General features: G+C 31.6%; 1 long non-coding RNA gene across 1 annotated transcript; it reads right to left on the reverse strand.

The window, feature by feature from the left end:
- Positions 1-2,683: 2,683 nt before the first annotated feature.
- LOC127729711 (uncharacterized) lies at positions 2,684-9,821 on the reverse strand. Its single transcript, XR_007994808.1, has 2 exons — positions 9,630-9,821; positions 2,684-2,884 (listed from the first exon to the last, which is right to left on the reverse strand). It is a non-coding gene; the product is annotated as an uncharacterized LOC127729711 (long non-coding RNA).
- Between the last annotated feature and the right edge of the window lie 2,818 nt (positions 9,822-12,639).

Consider the following 12,639-nt stretch of genomic DNA (forward strand, 5'->3'; position numbering starts at 1 on the left):
TAGATGAATTTGACTTATAGATATATTCTAGACAAAAACATACTCAACATCAGATAATTTAATAACTTACCAGAATATCAGAATTCAGTCCATATGGATCCCTATCTTTAAAATCTACCCTTGGTTTATCCTTAAATACAGACAACATCTTAGGCATAAACTTCTGACATCTATTCTAGTGAAACCTGTACTTCAGTGCTTCAAAAATTCGATAAACTTATAAATAATGTAAACCAAGAAACTTAGATCCGTTTAAAAAAATAACAATGTACAATATCGATGTCTTACAACGTAAATATATCTGTCAAAGTAACAGACCAGTTGTGAATTAGTGTCAACCTTTGAGCGAAAAGACATTTAGGCGCACGATTTTATACTAAGAAAAAAAGCAAAATCTGTGAATTTAATTCTGAAATTGAATTAGTAGACATCACAGCAACCTTCTATAAATGTTCATTTAGGTAAATTGGTTTCTGACTTAAAACTGAAAAACGAATAAAAAGAGAAGCAAAATACTCCGTCGGTTGTACTAGAAAATAAATTACCATCATAATTCACATATATCTAACATTCTTTATGTTTAACTGCAACTATCTCCACCCAGGAAAAGACATGGTCTTCAAATTAGAATCTGTTATCTTCTATCTTATTGTGTAACCATGAATGATGAATAAGAAAAGTCTCTTCTTGGTAGGATCAGAGGTGGTCAAAATATCTCTCAGTTAAAGGACGTTTTCGCATGTAAGAATCAAATTTTTCCCTTGACATTTATCATCATTCACACAGATATCAGTCGTATTTGGCAAAGTGACTGTTGGTTTCTCATCAACATTCACATTTTGTTGTATAGTATTAGCAAGGGATTATTCCAAAATCGGGGTCTAGCACTAATCCTCATTAAATTGGCAAAATGGACTTCCAACAATTTATAGCAGGACTAGCGCATATAGAGGTAGATATGGTGTTGCCTTTTCCTGCTCTAAAAGCTTGTCCTTGTGTTTGGGGAGGATTCTCTCACAGAGTAGCACAAATCGTTTCCTACAAAATAACAGTATCTTCTGGTTTCTACCCGGATGTCTCTGGCATTGAGAGGTCGAATGGTTTGTCTTGGTGTTTCTTCACACGTTCGTTTTTAGTCTATATGCATCATTATTGTATCAATACCAACCATACTCCAAACAAATGCGTATATTATATATGTGCAATTCATGCTTTGTCGGTTGGAAACTTTTTTTATACTATAAACTCATGCATTCTCTACCTCTTCATAAATGGTAGTTGCAATTTCAACGTGGTTATTAACTATTCTCTTAACGTCAGCTTATTAATACAAAGCATAAAGAGATTTTTATAGGTAGATATATATAGTATTGACATGTATTTTGAAAAGGGAAAAAATCTTGATAATATTATATATGTAACATAGAACGCAAAACCGTCAAATCTGTGTTTCGTTAATGAGTGGGGTCGAACAGATTGAAAAAGAAGATATTCTTTTGTGTAGTAGACAAACCACAATAATAAGACGATGCTTAGAAGACCGAAGCAACTTTATGGCGAATAAGCAAACTTAGCTACGAACAATGAAGTAGTGAATCCCCATATAATGTATCTTGTTAGTCAGATGGCAAAGTTCAACTCGTCTTACATTTGCCGAGTAAAAAGGAAAAAAAAGTGTTAAAGTATAATTGTAACAAACTTTATTTTATTTTTCCCAATATAAATAATTTTCAATTGCAAATATGTTGTAAACTAAACTAGAGTCGTAACTAAACGTAATTGTAGGGCTATTAAATTTTATAACTTATTTTATTGTTATTTTCCCTATTTATATTGTTATGTAAATTGGATTGCAGTAAAATTTCAAACGGCTACGCGTCTAATGGTGACTTATCAGAGTAATTACCTTTCGATTCAATTTTATTATTTGTTTGATATGTCATTAGACCAACATGTTTACCATGTTTAGGTGCAGAGATCCTACGACTAGAGATAAATCCATGATGTTTGAAGTTGCTTTTTGGACAAATTAAATGTGGTAGTACTCCTCAACAACAAACGAGTTCAAGGCAATAATTACTTTGTGCATTTGCTGGGTTTCAATGCATGCAAATCTTCTTAAATAACCTGTGAAAACTTGAAATGGAAAACGATAACCCTGGAGTAAAAGCTTCTCTCCTGCTCATTTCAACGACTCCTACTAAAACAATGACCATTTACACCAATTTAAAAAAAATCATCTCATTAACGGAAGCCGTCATTATCAAAAGAAAGTCGACAATCACGTCTGGCAAGAAAGATACTGATTTTTTTTACATGATAAATTTGTTAGTTTATCTTGCTTGTGGTTTGATAATAACATCATCAATAATAACACTTTTTTACTAATTTTATTCAATGTAACATATTTCTTCAATTCAATGCCCGAAATACAGGTATTTGTCCTAGCCTTAAACAATCAAAGAACATTTGATCAATCATAAAACTAACAAATACATTTTGAAGTAATTGCTTAATGATACAAAATTCAGGGCCATTGTCATAAATATCATTACTTGTTATGAACTGTTATTTGGCTAAAGAACAATCCACATGTCTCACAGATTGGCGCAACGCAACAGTTCATTAGGATTCCAATAAATTTCTGGCATGCTCCAGCAAAGATTGAAAAGCATCTCATATATGGTGTCCAGCACCATACATGCTCAAAGGTTAAGCATGCAAAGGTACATCCCCAGTATAGAGCAATACACAATCCACATAGTAAGGTGAGTAACTTGTAACAGCAGCCGAGTCCACATCGGTAGCATTTGTATGAAAATATCCATACTTTGTCAAAACTATGGGCACCATCCGGTTCTCCTAATACGTCCTCAAAATCAACCTTAAAATATAAAATATAAGCTGAATGATGTGGTATAAATATATATTTATATTAGATTTGTAGTTGCACTTCAATAATGTATAAAAGGTAAAACCTAAAGGAAAATTTAATAAATCCAAGGTCATGGACTAATACTTTATTATTTCATTTCTAGGAAGGACTGAAAAAATGAAATTAGTTTCATGCGTCCGAAGAGCTTTTTGGATTTACCTTCACCAGAAACGGTCAAAGCCGAATATTTGAAAGCCAAGCATGTATAAGAACCAAACCGTTGTTCCAGCTTTTTAAATGTTTTGATTTTAATCTAACTGAATAATGAAAATTTTAAATCTAAAACCTTAATCTTTTCGTCGTCAAAGTAAAGGGTTCATATAAGGGAGCACAAACGTTGACCTGTAAGTCAAAATATTAAATTTATTGAGTAAAACGTAGTTGGAAGTAACACGTTGCTTTAATTAGGCAAAAATTTGAAATAAAAATATCCAAATTACAAACAAGAACTAGTTTTTCCGATTTACACTTCTGAAAAAACAAATTCTACTTGCCTTAACAACTTTAGCTATATATACCCATATGAAAATTTTAGTGTTGATTGGACAGTATCAATTTACCCCCTTTATTTCTATTGTTTGCTGTGGTTACTTAATTGACAGCACTTTTTTCAAAATGTAGATCAGTTTAAACGGAAATTAATGTATCAACAACAAATCATTTAAAAAAAAATCTATGGATTTGATTTTGGAGATTTGATGATTTTAAGACAAATTTAAGAACAATTTGTTTGCCGATTTTATGTGCTTTCTATAGAAATGCTTACCAGTTTTGAAAGAATTCAATTAGTTTTATATGAAAGGATAAAAGAGATAAATGCATTATTATTTTTTGATTTTCAGTTATATTTCAATGAGCCAAAGTTGTGTGCAAACTTTTACTAAAATCTGTGAAATATCCCATTTATTGTTCCTTGACCTTAAGAGATTTTGGAAATATTAAAGCATTTGTCTGACAAAAACCACTTTAGAGTACTATTTTATAAAATCAGTAAAATTCGCTTTGAAACTGTCTTCAGAAACATTATGCATCTATGGGTAACCAGGGATTTACATGATCTTACTATATAAATCCTTGTATATATGGAGTATTTTTCTATACAAATTTCACAAGCATAAGCACAAAATTTCATTAACTGCTTTGATAGGAAACAGATACAAGAGGATAATTTTGGAACAATCATTATCAAAATCATGGACGATAAATTTAACATAGATATGCTTAACCGTTTAAATAAAGATAACATTCATTTTGAGGAACACAATTGTACTTTTCTAACATGAATTATATCTACAAATGTACCTTAATATGGCTATTCAAATCATTTGGATCCCTCTTGTCGAGATTGATATTATCGTCCATTGTGCCTTTACTTTCTACGTCTGCATGCGACGGTATCTTCTAACAAGAACAGAAACATACAATGTTTCCTTTCACCATGTAAACTGTCATGCCAAAGTTTCAACAAATAACATAAAATCATATAAAACAATAGAATTTAAGCGGAAGAATGAACCTAAAAGCAAAACGTCATATGGAAGTATTTATTGCAGTTAGTGTTGATTGGACTGTGTCAATTTACCCCCTTTATTTCTATTGTTTGCTGTGGTTACTTAATTGAAAGCACTTTTTAAAAATATAAATCAGTTAACCAGTATATATTGTCAATATATTAACCTTTAGGTAAACATGTCTGTTTCTACTAGATGCTGTTTTTTCAATACCATGTGGTTCATTGAGGCATATTTTGGTGTCCAAGAAGTAGAGTTGAGTTTATGTAGGTATATTTGAGTGTGCACAGAAGAGTAGGATTTACCACAGCAACTGATTTGGAATCTTTTTATTATCAAATTAAATCTTTAAAATACCATTCCATGGAACATAATGATATCTAATTTTGAAAAGAATAAATCATCTAATAATTCACTCGAATTCATGAAATAATGTGCTGTACATTCAATCGTTGAACATTTTATTATATTTAAACTAATATATTTGTTTTCCTTTTCAAATCGACCTTTAATGTAATTAAAGTAAAATGCAGAACCTATATTTTCCTCAATTCGTTTTGATGCAAATTTGTTGTGTGACTTTCGATGAATGAAATTACAGAATTTATTACACATATGTTTCTATTCTATTCGAAAATTACGGTATTGTTTTGCAACCAATGTCAATAAAATAATGAATTGAAATAAATATTCAAATATTTAGGTGCTGGGGAATTCAACCAAAATGTAAGATAAACGTTTCCTAAATTCCTAAATTTCCTTAACCAACAGCATATGTGCATACCGAGAAGTAGCTAGAGACCACTGGCTTAAAAATCTTTTAATAGTTGAATCGGGATTCCATACAAAAAAAAAGTGATGGAACGATAATTCACCGAGGAGTTTTGATTATAATCAAAGTCTATATATAGTGTTTGATATAGCTGTTGGTGGAAATTTTAAAACCATATTGCAGAGTAATTCAATCGCAAAATAATTTCCAAAGTAAATGACATGTAGTTATTATCTTTGCTTTCGATATCTGGCAAATAATACATATCTTTATTTTCAATAGAATATGAATGTTTGTTAAGAATGTCCCTTTTATGCATTTGTTTTGGATAAAGCGAAAACTTTTAAAATCTATGAAAATTGTAGTTTGTGTAAAATTGTAGTTTTGTGTCATCTTATGGCATTTAAAATTTGGTCCGATATTTTGAAATACGCCAAAATGTTAAAGGATTAATACATGAACATGTGATGTTGAGAATGTTACTAAAGATTCTAGGATTTTACAAAATGATTTAAATTTACCTTTTTTACTATATCTGATGAATATAATTGCATTTTATCGTAAATTTTTTTGCTTTACGTTGTACAAAATAGATAGATAGATAAATCAATATACTGAGTTAAACGAATGCGAAATATATCGTGGTAGTCCCCCTTTTTTTTAATTTACTTAATGCATAAGGCATTGTTTTTTGTGTATTATTTTTATGTTTTATTTTAAATGCATGATGTCCTGCTTTATGCCTGTCGTCAGTGTTTCTGTTTGTTCGAGTGAAGATTTTTATAAACGTAAAGGAGTGCAGATACGTAAGCAAGGCCAGTCGATATGCAACCTATGAATATATTTTCTGGAATTTGAAATTGATTTATTGCATTCTGTTATTAGTAGGGTGGTAAAAACGGCAGTAAATCAAAACTGAAAAGTTCAGGATCTAAAAGATAAAAATTGGTTAATATATTCTGTATCGAGTGATGCTTTCTATTGTATACTATACACAAGTCACAAAAAAAAACAACCCCAAGGTTACTCAATATTATCCATGTCTATAAGATAGTGTTTATATAATTAGGCGGTTGTGATGAGGCTGCAGACTTTACCGCCGGACAGCACGAAGATGTTTAGGCCAATGTTTAACATTTTCAAGCACTGGGACGATACTGCTGCTGGTGGACTGATAGTCCCCGCTGGTATTATTAACTCAGTGATTAATAACATATCTTTCTTAAATTGTCTGTTGATAAGATAAGAAATTATTTCGAAACTAAAGTTTCAACTCCCCCGGGCTCTTCGGATGCACCAAATTTATGAGATGTTATTTTCATTCTGTGATGTGTCTTTAAATGAACTAATATGTTTTACCAAAGTTAGGGTTGTGATCCTTAAAATTTGAGGTAGATGTAGGTGTTTTTTTTAAATATAGCTGTTTGTGGTGGATATTTTCTACATGCAAACGTGTACCTCTCAGCATCGACAGAGTTCTTTGCAATATCTACTTGTTGTAACTGCCGGGTTTAAATGAACGAAAAGATGATAGCCCGATGACACAATTGTCGACTTTTGATTTAGTCTACACTGTGGACAGTGTATTACTTGCAAATATTTTGCATACACCTTCCCAGTTTGTTTCTGCATGTTTCATGCCTCAAATAGCAAGTAGGGGGATGAAATTACACTGTTAAAAAATGTTGGTCGTGAATCTAAAGATAAAGTAGTGATTTGGTGCAGTTTAAAAAGATAAAATATTAGTATGTCTGAAGCTGTCAAACTGAATTCAAGGTCCCCTCAGCTTGAAATTGTCCATATCGTGAGTTAGAGCAGATAAAGTTTTGTATAATTTTGATATTATTTGTCCTAAAAGTAGTACACAACAATATAAAATATTATTGAGAAAGCGCTGGTGCGATTTTTTAAATTTGCATTCATTGTTCAAAATAAATGCTCTACAAAATAATTGTGTTATCAGGCCTAATGAGTAAACTGATATTATTTTAACAGTTTTCTTAATCGACTTACTTATTCTTTTCAACGAATACTCAGATGCGACGAATGTATACCATGACAACTTACAACAATTTTGATCGATTTATTATTGTTACTTGGTTAATGTGCCACAGGAATATAATGATATTTGGTTAGGGGCAGACATTTTGCATTCACAATTCGAAATCTGTTAAATTAAGGAATGTGGCTCCCTCATGCATAGCTGTGATTCCTCTTCAGGGTTTGTCTTAACTTTTGGTCTTTTTTTGTTTGATCAGTTTATCAACTGATGTATAAGATTTTGGACTTTCTATTATTTTGGCCTCGAGCATCACCGAAGGGACATTAATTGCCGAAATGTGCATCTGGTGCAATGCAATTGACTTGGTCGATACCTCTGCTTGTAAACTATTAGTCTTCGAGATTATCATCAGCCCAGTAGCCATAACTACGGTAAGGGCATAACAATACGGATATTGTTCTATTCAAATTTGCTGTTATAAAACTCGAAATGTTTTGGATTAAAAAATGTATATCATTCATGCATAGCTCTATTTCCTTGTCAGGTTAGCTTTACTTTTTGTTTTTTTTTTGGTTTTGTCAGCTCTTCGACGTTGGTAAATAGGTCTTGGATACGGGCATTACTGAAGAAACTTTTAATTGTCACAATGTGCATATGGTGCAGTAATATTGGTACCGTTAATGGTATTATCAGTGCACCTACGAACGCTTCAATATCAAACTCAACCAAGAAAACCAAAGCAAACATTAACAAAAGTAGGACTAGAAACAAATCTGAGATATATCAGTCACAAGAAAGCCACTGATTGTTTAAAACATACATGTCAGGCCATAGCTATATTATGCAGACTGTAGTGTATGTTACGCTAGGAACATCATTAGTTATTAAACATTGTTTCTACTAATTTTATTCAATGTTAAAATATTTTATAAAAATATGTTAATTTCAATGCCCTAAAAATAATTTTTTGGACTACTCTCTAATAACTAGAAACATTTTATAAATTATATAAATAAATACATTTTGAAGTAACCGCTAGAAACATTTTATAAATTATATAACAAATAGATTTTGAAGTAACGGCTTTATAATACAAGATTTAAGGGCCGTTATTATAACTATCACTTGTTATGAACTGTTATTTTGCTGAAGAACAATCCACATGTCTCACAGCAGGGCGCAACGCAACAGTTCATTAGGATTCCAAGAAATTTCTGGCATGCCCCAGCAAAGATTGAAAAGAATCTCATATATGGTGTCCAGCACCATACATGCTCAAAGGTTAAGCATGCAAAGGTACATCCCCAGTATAGAGCAATACACAATCCACATAGTAAGGTGAGTAACTTGTAACAGCAGCCGAGTCCACATCGGTAACATTTGTATGAAAATATCCATACTTTGTCAAAACTATGGGCACCATCCGGTTCTCCTAATACGTCCTCAAAATCAACCTTAAAATATAAAGTATATGCTTGAAAAAGGTGCATATAAAGAATCAAATTAAAATATGTATAAAACGTAGAGATTAAAGAAAATTGCAGACGACCACGGGTAAGGATATACTATATTTTGGGAATGTCAATGTTCCAAACTTGTAAATCTAACAGAAAGTTTTATACCAAGATCTTTTTGTCTTCATTGACGAAACTTCGACTTTATAGAGAACTTAAACTTTGACTATTATTGAACTAAAAATAACATGTTATTAATATTTATTATAAATAACCCAACATATTCGACAATTCATAAGTATATCTTTTATCGCATAGAAATGTTATGTTATTCACATAAAAGTGCATTCTTACTGATGAGTCTTTCAATTATTTCTTTTAACTAATATGTAAAATTTGATATCAACATTAAGACTCGGTCATTTACTCAAATTATAAATATTTTCAGTTTGGTTAAAACTGCAATTTTAGTAGGTTTTGACGACTGTAAAGAATTTATAAAACAAAAACCAGGACAGACATTCGAAACTTAAATCAAAACGATCGAAAGTAAATTGTTTAATTTTGGCCTAAGATGTCTTTCAGTGTACAATTTAGCAAAACCATTAAAATTCCAATTGTAAGTACAAATAGTCTTCAAAAGCATCATGCAGGGCTAAATAATATTTTTCGATATGGGTATTTGTAATAAAAATGTAAAAAATTTCTGAGTATTTTTATACTCAATTTCAACAAGATTTAGTTACCTCGTCGATATTTACACTGTGAGTCCACACACACATAATGTAAAATGGTTTAACCGATATCATATTTAATGTTAACAATTCTAGTTCTAAAGTTGTCTTTTGTCGAGATAACTTTAAAAATCATTGTAAAAACATGTAAGAATAAGAACATTTAAGGAATAAAATTCACATTTGTACGCAGTAATTCATTTCGACATAAAGTTGTATACCTTGATATGGCTATTCAAGTCATTAGGGTCCCTCCTGTTGAGATCAATATCCGCCATTGTGGTTTAGCTTTTCTACGTCTGCCTATTAGTAGCTTCTAGCTAAAACTGAAAACATACTATGCTTTTTGCCATATAAACAGTCATGCTTTAAATTAAAACAATAGAAGTGTAAGCGGAAGAATGGACCTCAAAGCAAATAGGTAGTGGAAGTTATTATTGTAATAAGCGTTGATAGGAGAGTATCACTTTACTACCTTTATTTATATTGTTCGCTATTAGTGATCACTTTTGTTGGACATGAAATAGACTATAGTGAGCAAACTCAATTGCCTTGACCCCCTTATCAAGAGTGATGAGAAGTGGAAACCTTCATTTGAATTTGATTAGAATCTAATAAATGAATCCCGTACATAATGACAAGTCCCTCTTTTGAAAACGGTCCCCTATTTCTAATTTTGATAATTTTAGGTATAAATGAGTGGAAACATTCATACAAATTTGAAGAAGATCCAATAAAGAATGGAAAGGAAGTAATATGAAATAAATTTACAAGTACCCTCCCTCATTTCAGATTTTTCAGAGTATAGAAACTCGTTCGAATTTTCGATGAGGGGACACCTTCATTCAAGTTTGAAGAGGGTCTCATAAAGAAGAAGGCGCTATTACGGTGATAGATTTTTTTAGATATTTTCACAAGTCCCTCTCCAGAAAGACATGTTTCTTCATTTCTGATATTTCTTTAGATTTTTTTTTTATTTCATTCGAGGTATTGATGAATAGGAGCCTAAACGCGAAGAGGGTCTGATTAAAACGAGGGGTTAGCTTGACGACAACAAACTCGAAAGTACGGGGTGATGGACGTTGCATAAAAATCAGTAATTATAACAAATATCAGTCGCTCGATATACAATAGCGATCAAAGTATATATCATATAAACGTTAGAAATCTTAAGCATTGCTCTTTTGTGTTCTGTTATCTAAAACAGTCAAGTATTATGTTTTTTAGGAATGGAGACCTTTTTCTAGCTTTTTGAACATTCTCAAATTGTAAGAAACGCGGATGACCCCTTCTAAATCACACTGAAAATCATTCAATTCGTCTTGAAATGCAAATGTATGGCTTAGGGTGTATATCTCAATCATTTACAAGATAGTTTGAAATTTATAAATGGCGGGGTGGGGATGACGCCTATGGACTTAACCTATATACCAATCAATTCATTTTGACATGACCAAGAAAATACATTGTTTAGGGTTGAAAATGTTCAAATGGCAGTGGGTATGGATGACCCCAGGGAACTCACCCATTATATCTTTCATTGAATTTTGACCATTTAAACATGACAATAAAAATCCTGCATATTTCTATAGAAGATCCCACCCAGTTTGATCTCCCAAATTAATCTTAAAACTCCCGATCTGAAAATTTAAACCTTTAACTTCAACCTCTAAATAACATGTTATGTCCTAAAGTTTTGAAACGACTTCAATTAAGGTTTGTGAGAACTGCTGCGGGCAAGATCAGGTGTGGGATATCCAGAAGACGAAGAAGAAATGGGCAAAACAATAATAGGTAGAAGAAAAATTGCAAGTTGTTTACGCTGGTGACAAAAAGTTTGGAAAGCAAAACATTTGAAACAACTAAGAGCAAACAAACCAAAAGGGTCTGTATATAACAATTTTATCTGCAACCTAAGCTTTAGGAAATGTAAATGTTATTCTAAACTTTTAATTCCTAATACTAGTACCAGATTTTTTTAAAACTTATTTTTATCAATTTTTATTATGGAAAGGTAATCATGAATTTAATTTGTCATTGCTTTTATCTTTAGTTTGTTTGAGTTTTACTATTTCCTCCTACAAACAAATACGTTACAACGTACCCAGTTCCTACAAATATCTTGTTCACATGGCTAAAAACACTTCTTAGATATGAGAACTTATAATAAAAAAAATACAAATTCAACCAAAGGAATCGGAAAATCAATAAACAATCTGCAATTATTTATGAATATTTTACGAAATTTCTCCCATTCTATTGGATCTCTCCAAGGAACAATTGCGACAGACGATGCATATCTAGCCCCCTTCGGTTTGTGAATTTACTTGGTGGGTGGTCAGCATGCAAAGCAGGTCACACTTACTCTGTCGACACACCTTGTATCCCTCCTTTTGGAGTTTGTGTGATTCCCTCAGTTGTTGATTGTTACCTTGATTTGTCTTTTCGATGAAATAATGTCACTTAATGTATACCCAGTAAACTACTGTCACTTGTATTCCCAGTAAACTACTGTCACTTAATGTATACCCAGTAAACTACTGTCACTTCATTTATTCCCAGTTAACTACTGTCACTTCATTTATACCCAGTAAACTACTGTCACTTCATTTATACCCAGTAAACTACTGTCACTTCATTTATTCCCAGTAAACTACTGTCACTTCATTTATACCCAGTAAACTACTGTCACTTCATTTATACCCAGTAAACTACTGTCACTTCATTTATACCATGTAAACTACTGTCACTTCATTTATACCCAGTAATCTACTGTCACTTCATTTATACCATGTAAACTACTGTCACTTAATTTATTCCCAGTAAACTACTTTCACTTAATGTATACCCAGTAAACTACTGTCACTTAATGTATACCCAGTAAACTATTGTTACTTAATGTATACCCAGTAAACTACTGTCACTTAATTTATACCCAGTAAACTACTGTCACTTAATTTATACCCAGTAACAGAGCCTGTTTACATACAACTAATGTGATACACATACAGTTGTGGAAATGTTTTTTTAGGAATTGTACATATCTTAAAACGTTTTCCTTTTCAGTCAAATCTTTAGATTAGGTATTTTTGTTAATTAAAAAAATTGTCTTCTTATCTCTGATAATCTTAATACTTTAAATTATCTTATGTACAATAATCTCCTTCGCTGGAGTCATATCAAGTAAATAATCGTAATGATATTGTATCCTGGAAGTACACTGCTTTAGCA

This window comes from Mytilus californianus, unplaced genomic scaffold (genome assembly GCF_021869535.1).
Source record: "Mytilus californianus isolate M0D057914Y unplaced genomic scaffold, xbMytCali1.0.p SCAF_1, whole genome shotgun sequence".
Classification (NCBI taxonomy): Eukaryota; Metazoa; Mollusca; class Bivalvia; order Mytilida; family Mytilidae; genus Mytilus; species Mytilus californianus.